The sequence below is a fragment of the Urocitellus parryii genome, chromosome 13 (assembly GCF_045843805.1).
Source record: "Urocitellus parryii isolate mUroPar1 chromosome 13, mUroPar1.hap1, whole genome shotgun sequence".
Lineage (NCBI taxonomy): Eukaryota > Metazoa > Chordata > Mammalia > Rodentia > Sciuridae > Urocitellus > Urocitellus parryii.
Genome location: NC_135543.1, coordinates 70,253,674 through 70,265,457, shown reverse-complemented (window position 1 = coordinate 70,265,457; position 11,784 = coordinate 70,253,674).

Genomic DNA, 11,784 nt, shown 5'->3' with positions numbered 1-11,784 from the left:
ACGGATGTCAGAGGTCTTCATGGAGGAAACTTCAACAGGTAATTGGTGCCCATAAAAGGTTGGAATAGATGGGGCCATGGAGGATGTTTACGGAAGATAAAACTCGACGGCATAAAGTAGTTCATTCTCTCAGATTATTCCAAGAATTCATTAAAATTTCAAATAATATCCAACAATTAATTTGGGGGAGTTTAACAAGCTGATTGAGAAAATCTCACACGGAAGAAGAAATGGCAGGATTGATCTAGGTGGGTGGATTAGCTTGCCAAGTGTTTCGACTTTTTATAAAGCTCTAATAACAAACAGGAATAGAAGACAGAACTCAGACCCAGCCCTGTGCAGACGTGGAGAACTGACATATGATAGAGGAGAGCGCCACAAGTTCAGGCCGTTCTGCTGAGGGAAGGGTGGGGACGGATGACCTGGAATCCCAGTGTCCCATCCCAGCCGGGCACAACTCCAGGTAGATCAAGATCTAAATGTGAAGAGCAAAACTAAAATAATAAAAATCAAAAATAAATCGTGACCTAGGTAGAAGATAGGTGTGATTTTTTTTTTAAAATTGGCAAGAATTTCTCAAAACAGTAAAGACTAAAAACATAAGGGAAAAAAAGACTTGATTCGTTTAGTTATATTAAGTTAAAAACAAGCATAAAAGACAATATTAAAAAGTAAAACAGGTAAATCAGAGTCTGGGAGATTTTATTTGCAAACACATAACCGACCGAGGATTAGGACCTAGAGCATAGAGAGAATCCCTTCAGCTTTGAAGGAAAGGTGCATAACCTAATAGAATAAGACAAAAGAATGAGTGGCAACGCATTTCCTACCAGACGCGGCGCCAGAGACCAGCAAACACGAAAACATGCTGGATGTCACTAGTCATCAGGGAGGTGGACGTGGAGATCACAGCACACTGGAGCAGAGTCAAAGCTGGCAGTACGTTGTGTGGGTGGGGGTGGGGGGAGTTGGGAACCTCTGACCCGGGTGGCGGGGAGTGAATTACACCTGGGAAAGGCAATCTGGCCGTGTGTGTCTGGTTTCAGTCTTGTCTTCCCCAGGACCTGGCAGCTCCGTGCAAGACAGTGCTCTAGAGAAACTGGTAGAAATGTCAAGAGCCCAGTGCTGGAATGTTCCTAGCCAGGCAGGACCTAGTACAGAAACACAGGATTTCAGTGTCTGTCTGTGTAGAATGGGTCCATACCGGGTGAAGTCCATATCAGAGGGGCTATTTCCTATTCAGCATAATGAGTGGAGTAGAGATGTGGATGATTAATATTGATGTTGAGATTCGATGACCCTCAAAAGGCCTAACGTGGACTGAAATCGTGTGAAGAAAGATATTCACAGTATGGTCGCATGAATCGGGTGATAAGGCGATGCTGTGTGTTGTTTTGGATATGTAATGAAGTGGAATGGAAATATGCAAATGCACGTGGGATTTATGAACTCCCTCGTTAGGATGGTGGTCATTCTGGGGAGTGAAGTATGATTGAAGAGGAGTACACAGGGGTCTTCAACTCCAACGTAAAACTTTATTTCTGATATAATAAAAGATCTGCCTGAAGCAAATATAAAATCTTGAGATATTACAAAGTTAGATTATCTGTGAGTTTTGTTATTCTTACCCCTTCCTTTTATTATTAATTATAGGCATGGTGCATTTTTTTGGTGTGTGTGGGGGGTACCTGGGATGAACTGAGGGTCACTCAACCAATGAGCCAGATCCCCAGCCCTATGTTGTGTTTGATTGAGAGACAGGGTCTCACTGAGTTGCTGAGTGCCTCGCCATGGCTGAGGCTGGCCTTGAACTTGCCATCCTCCTGTCTCAGTCTCCCAAGTAGCTGGGGTTATAGGCGTGTGCCAGCACACCCCGTAGTACTAGGTGTGGTGTTTTGTCTTTGGCTATTGTGAAGGGGTTCCTTGTGGATTTTGGATATTAGCCCCTTATCAGATACATGCTTTGTAAATATTCTTCTCCCATATTGCCCCTTCACCCTGTGGCTTGTTCCCTTTGCTGTGCCAAGTGTCCCGTAGTAGTCTCTGCTTTGGTCCCCTTTTCATCATTTTGACCAAAAGACCCAACAAGGACCATCTTAGAAGAGGACATGCTTATTTAGGGCTCATGATGTCGGGGGTCTTAATATGCATATGGTTGACTCATGTGCTGTGGACATGAGGTGAGGCAGAGCAGGATGGCGGGAGAGCATGGTGGAAGAGAGCAGCTCAGGACGTGGCTCTAGGCAACAGAGAAAGAACTCTGCTCACCAGGGATAAAATACATACCCCAAAGGCCTGCCCCCAGTGAGTTACCTCCTCTAGTCCACCCTACCTGCCTACAGTCACCAGCCAGCGAATCCATTCCAGTGGATTAATGCACGGCTCAGGTTAAGGCTTTAGAAATCCAATAATGTCACCTCTAACATTCTCGAATTTTCACACACACAAGCTTTTGGGGAACACCTCATGTCCCCCCACAGTGGAGCTCCTTGTTTATTTTTGTGTGTGTGCATTTCGTATCGTGTCCAAGTAATTATTCCAAGATCCATGTCCTCAAGTTTTTTCCTTACATTTTCTTCAAGGATTTTTATAGTTTCAGGTATCATGCTTAAATCTGTAATGAATTTTCAGTTGATTTTTATATGATGTAAGATAAAGGTCCAATTTCATTCATTGGCATATATATTAGCATATATATATTCATTTGCATATACATCCAGTTTTCCCCACACCATTTGTTGAAGGGACTATTCCTTTCTCATTGAGCATTCTTGGTACCCTTACCAAAAATCAATTGACTGTATTTGTGTGAACTTATTTGTGGGTTCCCTATTCTGTTCCACTGGTCTGTCTGTCTGTTTTGAATGTGAATATCTTACTATTTTAATACCACAGCTTTGTTATATGTTTTGGCATCAGAAGTATGAGGCTGTGGTTTGGTTCTTTTTCAAGATTGCTTTGGTCTTTCATGGTCTTTGTTTCCCATAGGAATTTATTATTATTATTATTATTTATTATTATTATTATTTTACTTTTGTAAAAAAAAGTCATTGAGATTTTGATAGAGATGGACTCTATCGATGACTTTGGGGGATATCATGGACATTTTGACAATATTAAATCTTCTTATCCATGAACACAGGATGTCTTTTCATTTATTTGTATCTTCTTTAATTTTTTCCACAGTGTTTTATAGTTTTCAGTGTGCAAGTCTTTCCCTTCCTGATTAAATTTATTCCTGAGTATTTTATTCTTTTTGATGATATTGTAAGTGGGATTTTTTTCAGCCAGTTTCCTTTTTAGATAGTTCATTGTTAGTGCAGAGAAATGCAACTGATTTGTGTATATTGACTTTGTATCCTCCACATTTATGGAATTCATTTATTAGTTCTAACCACTGTGTGTATGTGGCTCTGGGTGTGTGCGTGGAGGGGGGTAGTCTTTAAGGTTTTCTACATAAGAGATCATGTCATCTGAAAAAAGAGATAATTTTCTTTCTTTCCCTAATTTGCATTCCACTTATTTTTTTTTTTTCTTGCCTAATGGCTATGGCTAGGACAGGTTGAAGAGAAGTGGTGAAAGTGGGCATCCTCATCTTACTTCTGATCTTGGAGGAAAAGCTTCCAATTTTTCACCCTTGAGTATGATGCTAGTGGTGGGTTTACATGTGTGTCCTTGATTATGTCACGGCGAAGTCCTTCTAGAATTAGTTCGCTGAGAGAATTGATCACAAAGAGTGCTGAACATTTTCAAGTAGACTGTGTACATCTGATGAGATGATCATAGGGTGTTCACTTTGTTCTGTTGGCGTGGTGTATTGCATTTACTGATCTGCCCATGTTGGTTCGTCATTGAACTCCAGGGACAAATTCTAATTGATCATGAAGAATGACCCTTCTAATGTGATGTTTAATTCAGTTTACTGGGTTTATTCTTAAGTTAACATTTAATCAATCAGTAAGTGGTACATATTTATGTAGGTATAGGATATTTTACATAGGTCCAATTGTGTAATGTTCAAAATAAGACGGGATCTGCTAGTATTCTATGATGGATTTTTGCATCTACCTCACCAGGGATAAACCTAAAATCACAGTGCTTTTCTTTTCTTGCAGTGTCTTGTTCTGACTGAGATATTGGGGGTGATGCTGGCCTCAAAATGAGTTTGGAAGTATATTTGAATATTTGGGGATGAGTGCTTATTCTTAAAGTACTCATCTTAAAGATGAGTGCTTATTCTTCTTTAAATATTTGATAGAATTTACCAATGAAGTCATCTGGGCTTTTCTTTTTGAGAGGTTTTTGATTACTGATTTAGTCTCCTTATTTGGTTTCCTTATAGTTCTCTTTCTTAATTACTCATTCTTGGGGGTGATGTTTCTAGGAATTAATCTATTTATTCTGTTATTCACTTTGTTGACATATTCATAATAATCTCTTAAGATGCTTTTTATTTCTGTGACATCAGTTGTAATGTAGCATTTTTTTCTGACTATATTTATTTGAATTTTCTCTCTTCTTCTTAGGATAGCTAAAGGTCTGTTAATTTTGTTTACTTTTTTAATAAACAACTCAGTTTCATTGACTTTTTTCTATCATTTTTTTCTATTTTTAGTTTTATTTCTTTCTACTTTAATTTTTGTTATGTCCTTCTTTCTGCTTGGTTTGGATGGGCTTAGTTCCTCTTCTTTATCCGGTCCCCTGGGAACTAAAGTTAGGTTGTTGATTTAAGATCTTCCTTCCTCTTTAACTTAGGCATTTATTGCTATGAGCTTCCCTTTTGGAACCATTTTTTGCTACATCCCAGAAGATTTCTTACGCTGTATTTTCACTTTCATTCATCTTGCAATACTTTCTAATCTTGCCCTTAGATTTTTCCTCTTTGGCCCAATAGTTATTGAAGAATGTGTTGTTTAATTAACACCTACTTGTGAATTTCTCTGTTTTCCTTCTCTACTGGTTTTTGTGTTTCTGTTTATTATGATCTGAAAAGATACTTGGTATAAGTTTTCTTAAATCTTGGGGGGCTGGTTTTGGTCACTTAACACATGATCTGTCTTGGAAAACTTTCCTTTTACACTTAACAAGAATGTGTCCTCTGCTGTTGCTGGGTGGAAAGTCCTGAACATGCCTATTTGGTCCATTTGGTGTGTCGTATGGTTGAAGTCTGCTGTTTCCTCATTGACTTTCTGCATGGATATTCTCTCTGTTTTTGAAAGAGGGGTATTGAAGACTTCTACTAATATTGCGTTGCTGCCTGTTTCTTTAGATTGATTAATGTTTGCTTCAAGTATTTAAAGTGCTCTGATGGTGTGTATGTAGGTATGTATTATATTTTCCTGTTGGATTGACCCTTTTATGGTCTAATGATTTTATCTGCCTCTTTGACAGTTTTTGACGTAAAGTCTATCTTGTCTGACATAAGTACAGCCATTCTGTTCTCTTTTGGTTTCCTTTGCATGCAATATCTTTTTCCATCCCTTCATTTTCAGTCTGCCTGGGTCCTCAAGTCTGAAGTTAGTTTCTTTTAGACAGCGCATAGTTGGATCTCATGTTTTGTTTTTAATACACTCATCTTTTCTATGTCATTTGACTTGGCAGTTGAATTAATTTTACATAAATTATTGATAGACAAGGATTTATTGCTACCATTTTGTTGTTTTCTATCTCTCCTCTTCCCTTGCTGTCTTTATTTGTGATAATTTTTTTTAAGGTGATTTGTTTTGACTCTTTTCTCTTTTGAGTATCTACTATAGGTGTCTTCTTTGTGGTTACCATGAAGCTCATCTTGTCAGTATAGGGGTCTATGTTAAGCTATTCACAACTTAACTTCAACCACATACCAAAAGCAAAGTGTTCTTTTCTACCTTCCAATTTTACTATTGTCATTAAAAATCATGTCTTTCGTACTGTTTATCCACTAAGTTTGGTATCTATAGCTAGTCTTACTACTTTTGTCTTTTGATTTTTATACTAGAGTTAAAGTGATTTACACATCCTCTTACAGTCTTACATAATGCTGCACTTGTTACCGACTCACCTTCACCAGTGACTTTACTCTTTTCTACTGTTGCTATTTAGCATCCTTTAGTTTCAACTTGAAGAATTCCCTTTAGTATCAGAGCTTCAGCTTAAGAGTTCTAACAGATTATTTTGTGGATCACTAGGGGCTTCTATACACAAGATCATGTCATTTGTATCTTCTTTTCCTTGTATTCTTTGTCTTGCCCAATTATATCAAAAGAACGTCTTTGTGTTTTTAAAAGAAGCATCTTCAAAGGTAGCCTGATGTCTCACTGACTGTGCAGGGAGAGGAGTCTCAGGAAGCCTTCGGTCACTCACTCCTTTGTCTGTCAAATATTTACTCAGGGCTCACCTTGGGCTAGGAGCTGAAGGTCCACCTGGGAGAAAGTCCTGCCTTGGTGGAGTTGACGGTCAGAGGCACAGGCAGTGGAGTATGGCAGTATTCACATAAATAAGATGACCATGGATTTTGATAGGTTTTATGAGGAGATCATCTTGGGGAAAGAGGATTATATCCCTGTAGGTACCATTCAAAGAAGTTTGTTCAGCTGAATCCTCTATCTAATCTAAGAACTTCCTTTCCATGTCCTCCTACGAGTGTGTGCTCATCTGGCTTTGACCTTAATACTTCCTGGAAGATGTGGCCCACAACTCTGGTGAGAATTCATTCCACTTCAGTCTACTCTGGTTTGTAGATGGTTCCTTCTGAGCTCTGAACCCCGATACCTGTCCTGATCTTATCCCAATACGGGCATGAGTTCTGCTGGGTGAACTTACTTCTGTGCATCATTAAGCACAGCCGGACTCTCTCTAACCAACCAAGTCATTGTCCCATGGTCACCCCAGTGAGAGCTTGACTGAGAAACTGGATGAGTGCCCTTGACATTCTGAAGTAGTTGTAGTTATTACTGTCCCCAATGTAAAAGTGGTGCCTAGTTTGGATCTAGAATGTCCCGTCATGTTAACAACCTGTTCCCTAGGGTCGTGCCACTGGGAAGTGATAAAACTTTTAAGAGCTGTGGTCTAGTTGGAGGTTTTTAGGTCATTGGGGGAAATACCCTCCAGTTGAATTTTGTGCCCCTTCCTCTTTATCTCTGTGCTTTCTGGACATACAAAAGTGAATGGTTTTGCTCTGCCACATACTTTGGCTGTGATGGGCCCAAAGCCACAGGTCCAATTGATCATGGACTGGAACCTCCAAAATTGAGTCAGAATAAATCTTTTCTCTCTATAAGCAAATTATCTCAGGTATTTTGTTACAGTAATGAACACACATGAGAAATCTGAGGCTTGAAGAGGTTGAATAAATGGCTTACACATGAGTCCAGGAAGGGGTGTCAAGGTAATGACTTAGATGTTCATGAACCTGGAGCCCTGATACCTAGGAAAGAGTAAGAAGCCAAGAGCAGCTACCCATTACTAACATGAAGCTTAAGAACTCAGAAGAAATCTTTGATATTTGCACTTGCATGGGAAACTCCTTTGGATAACCTTTTACCCAGTAAAGACCAGGAGTGCGACGGGGGCGACTCACACTTGCCTCTTCTATTGACGTGGGAAAAAAAGACACACAACAAAACCCAACTGTGCTGCAAGGCAGACCTCAGGCCCTGAGAGAAATCTGCCATCATCCTCTGCTTTTCTGATGACTCAAGTGTAGAAACGCACAAGATTTTGGAATCTGTGGGTTTGATTTGTGACAACTTGCTGATGTTCTTTGGCAACGTGTCTACTCATTCCACACAGTGAGACGGTTAGAAGTGACTGATCACGCACGAGGGGTTTTTGTGAAGTTTTTAGATAGCCTGCTCTAGAATTTAAATACGGCACTGGGCTTAAAAAAAAAGAAAGAAAGAAAAAGAAAAAGAAAACCTGCGAATCATTTCCTTCCTTTGATGAATTAGATTTGAACTTTAAAATAAAGGAAACCAGTTTGGTTTCTTTCTTCTTAACCCTCTCTTATCCGTAGGAGATCTTCATGGTGTAGAAAGTGAGACCCCAGTCTGAAGGGGAGCCCGTGGTACAGTGGCTGGAAGCCGGACTCCGGGCCATGCAGTGTGGGCTTCCAGGTCTACCACCCACTGGCTGAGTGACCTGGGCACTGTGCTGTCAGTTTTCCTGTGAAAAATACCCGAGAGAAGTCAATTTAAAAGGAGAAAGTTCTATTTTGGCTCACCGTTTTGGGGTTTCACCCCATGACAGACAGTGCTTTTGCTTTGAGCCTGTGGCACCACATGGTGGAGGAGGCGTACGGTGCAGGAGGCCCGTTACCTCATGACTAAGTGCAAGAGAGGAAGAAGAGGAGACCAGGGTCCCACAGGCCCCTTCAAGGGCAGGCCCCGCCCCCAAGACCCCAAACCTCCCACGAGGCTCTGCCCCTTAGAGGTTCCACCACCTCCCAGTAGTGCCATCTGGGGACCAAGTCTCTAACACATGGGTCTTTGGGGACCCAGACAATGGCAGCCATGTGACTTAACTTGTGTCTCAGGGGTCTCATCTGTCCTAGAAGATAAAAACCCTCTTAGGGTAATTGTCATAAGAAGATGAGAAAAACACGTAAAGTGTTCAGAACAGTTTAAAAATCTAATATCATTACGCATATAGCCATTATAATTTCATTCCCAGCCAGAGGACCCTGGTTGGTTTAAACTCCAACTTCATTATTGTTCACACTGTGGGTAGGTCAGACATTTAATAATATTCTATAACCCGTGATAATACCTGGATGAGTACTTAATAAGGATGCACCAAAAAGAGTTCCTGGAGAATGGGGGCCGTCTGAAACAGCAATCCTGGGATTTCTCCAATTTCTCACAGTTATTTGTTTATTTATTTTAAAATTGAACATCTACTTCTAGAATGTTCTAGACACTGAGCTAAAGTGCTAGAAACTCATTTGCAGGCTCCTCATATTGCGTCATCTATTTGTGATTGATTTTATAATGCAAGATCCTGACGGCCAGAAAGCTGGTTCCAAGGCACTTGTGAGAAGGAGAACGTGCTTTGGCGTCCGTCCAAACCAGAAGTGCCCCTTCCTTTGGCCCATCTTTACGTCCCTCCTCTTACCCGTGACCTGCCCCTGGCCAGCCTGAGTTGTACCAGGGGTGGATGCGGACTCAAGCAGGGACCCTCAGACCCTCTCCACAGGAATTTGCAATAGGAGTGAGAGCAGGGACCGTCAGTTGGTGCTGGTGGGTGTTGGAATGGAGGGGCCCCCACAGGGTGTTGGGTGGTGAATGGGCGTTTAGGCAAGTTAGGGAGCAGAGAAGCTGCGAGTCAGAAGAGGAAGCTGTTTGCAGAGAAACAAACCCATAGAAAATGTCAGGAGTCCCTCTGGGCTCGGTTGGGACTAGCCCCCGCCCCAGCCAGCCCTTGGAAGCCCTTGGAAGCCCTTGGAAGCTGAGTCTTGGTAGCAATGGCTCTCTAGAGCCCAGCCGCCCAGGTGCCATTTCTAAAGCCTGACACTCCCCCCGGGGATGAGCCTTGTTTTCAGGAAGAAGAAAATACATGCGAATCTTGTCATCTTGGTCTTCTATTTGCTCTTCTTTTACTTTTTGAGGGAAACAAAATTTCAGTGTAAAATCTCCACTTAAATTTAACAAAAATCACAAGCAGAAGCTCCTTGCCGATTGGTTGAAAGTGGAAATAAGCAAAATATGTAAATCCCTCCTAACCCGCCTGCCAGTCCTCCTCCACAGAGACGGCGCCATGAGAGTCCACAGTGTGTATGCCCATTTGGCAGCTGGATCCTGAGGGTCGCAGGTCTGGGCTCATCTTGACTTCTCACCCTGTCCCCAGTTCTCCATGCGCTGCCAGCTGGTCAGGCTGGTCCAGGTGTCTGGTCATGTCGTGTGTGCTGACCGTGGTGCCTGACCATGGCTAGGTGATGGCCCATACCCATGACCAGAGCTGGCCGAGCAGCTGGGCCGAGGATTCCAGGTGTTTCCTGGGGTGCCGTGAGTGGGGTAGGTTCTCACCACTCAGCACCCCAACCCCACCAGCACCATCCCTGGTGGGGGGAGTGTCTCACCCACAGCTTCAGTTCTGCACATGCAGACTCTCAGATGCAGATTTCTCATGAATCCTCTGGGGGTCTTGCTACAGTGCTGCTTCTGGTCCAGTAGGTCTGGGCTGACCCTGGGACTCTCCACTTCACGCAGCTCCCTGGGGAGTGACCCTTGCCCAGGACACCTCTGGGAGCAGGAGGCCTAGGACTGCCTGAGGCATGGACCATGGTGTGGGCATCTCCTCCTTGATGCAGTCTACCTGAGGTGGCCTGGGCTCTTGGACAACTGTCTTCTCTTTCCAGAAAGGTTGAACCAACTCAAGAATGTTCTATCACTTATCCAACACTTACAGGAGCTCACTGACCCGAATAACGCAGAAAGGCATGTGGGAAAATGAGAGAACACGGGATTCCAAGAGAGAAGAGTTCAAATCCTACCTCCTGTTCCTGTGAATGTAGGGATATTGTTGAATTTGAGGGAGGAAGGGAAGGAGGGAGGGGGAAGGAACAAGAAAGAGAGACAGAGAGACAGGGAGACATGGAAAAAGAGAGACTCAGAGAGACAGAGATGAGGGGGAAGACAGAAAACAGAAACAAACAGATAAAGAAGAGAGAAAGAGGAGAGAAAAGAGATGGGGAGAGACAGAATAGAGACAGAGAGAAAGAAAGAAACAGATATAGAGAGAATAGAAGGGAAAAAAGGGGAGAGAAAGAGAGAATGTGCAGAACACTAACAACTCTGGGATCCTTTGAAGGGAACTCAGGGGCTCATGGTGCTATTTCAACTTTGATGAGTGACATTTTTCAAAGTAAAAGTAGAAACAGAACCATGTGCCAATAAGCTAGTAGGGACATACACATGAAGGCCCAGCTACAGGGGCTGCCGAGGGAGGAGCTGGAGAAGGAGAGGCTCTGAGCAGAGGCTGGCTGGGTTCTGGGGTACAGCAGGCTGCAGAGTTGCGTCTTGTGGTCTGCAGGGCACCAGCTTCTTGCATCTTCTGGAAATCTCTGGAAATCACCCCTGCACTTCCCCCAGGCAGGCCTGCGGCCGTGCGACCCCTTTCTCCAGTTCCCCACTCGGAAGGCGGCCTCCAGGAGGGCGGTGGGCGCTGTGACCACACACCACCCCTTTCCCACTCGGGGCCCCCTTGACAGGCAGGCACACTTGGCTTCCAGATTTTAATTCCTCTTTTATTGTTGCCATCACGGTGGGACCCTGGGGGAGAAGGACTTAAAACAGAACATTTTTGCAGAAACACGGAAGAACAGCAGGTCCCAGCCGTCTGCACGGCTCCTGGTCTGAGCCCTCTTCCTTTCACCCCACCAACCAGTGTGTCTGTGGCCTCCTGAGGAATCACTGGGCTTTCATCCTGGGGATCCCGCAGCCTGAGCTGCAGCCTCCGGGCTAGTTTGCTCTGCACGGGACAGGCCTCATTTGTACTCACTGCCAGAGGTTTTGCATTTGAAGAAAGGGGGAAGTGGGAGAGAATCGAAAGAGGGAAGTAGGAGAGAGACCCACTGCAGAGTCCCCCAATGTGATGAGAGGAGGGGACTGTCAGCTCCTCCAGTGTCTGCAGCTCAACAGGTGGAGCCCCTGAATACAGACTGACTCCATGTGCAGTCCCAGGATTTGGGTGAGAGCAAGAAACTATAGGAGCCAGGGGAATGGGGGCCAGGAATCTCAGTCGTTGACATCCATAGTGTTTGAATACAATATTATTAAAAAATCAAAATTGACATAAAATAATCCATGA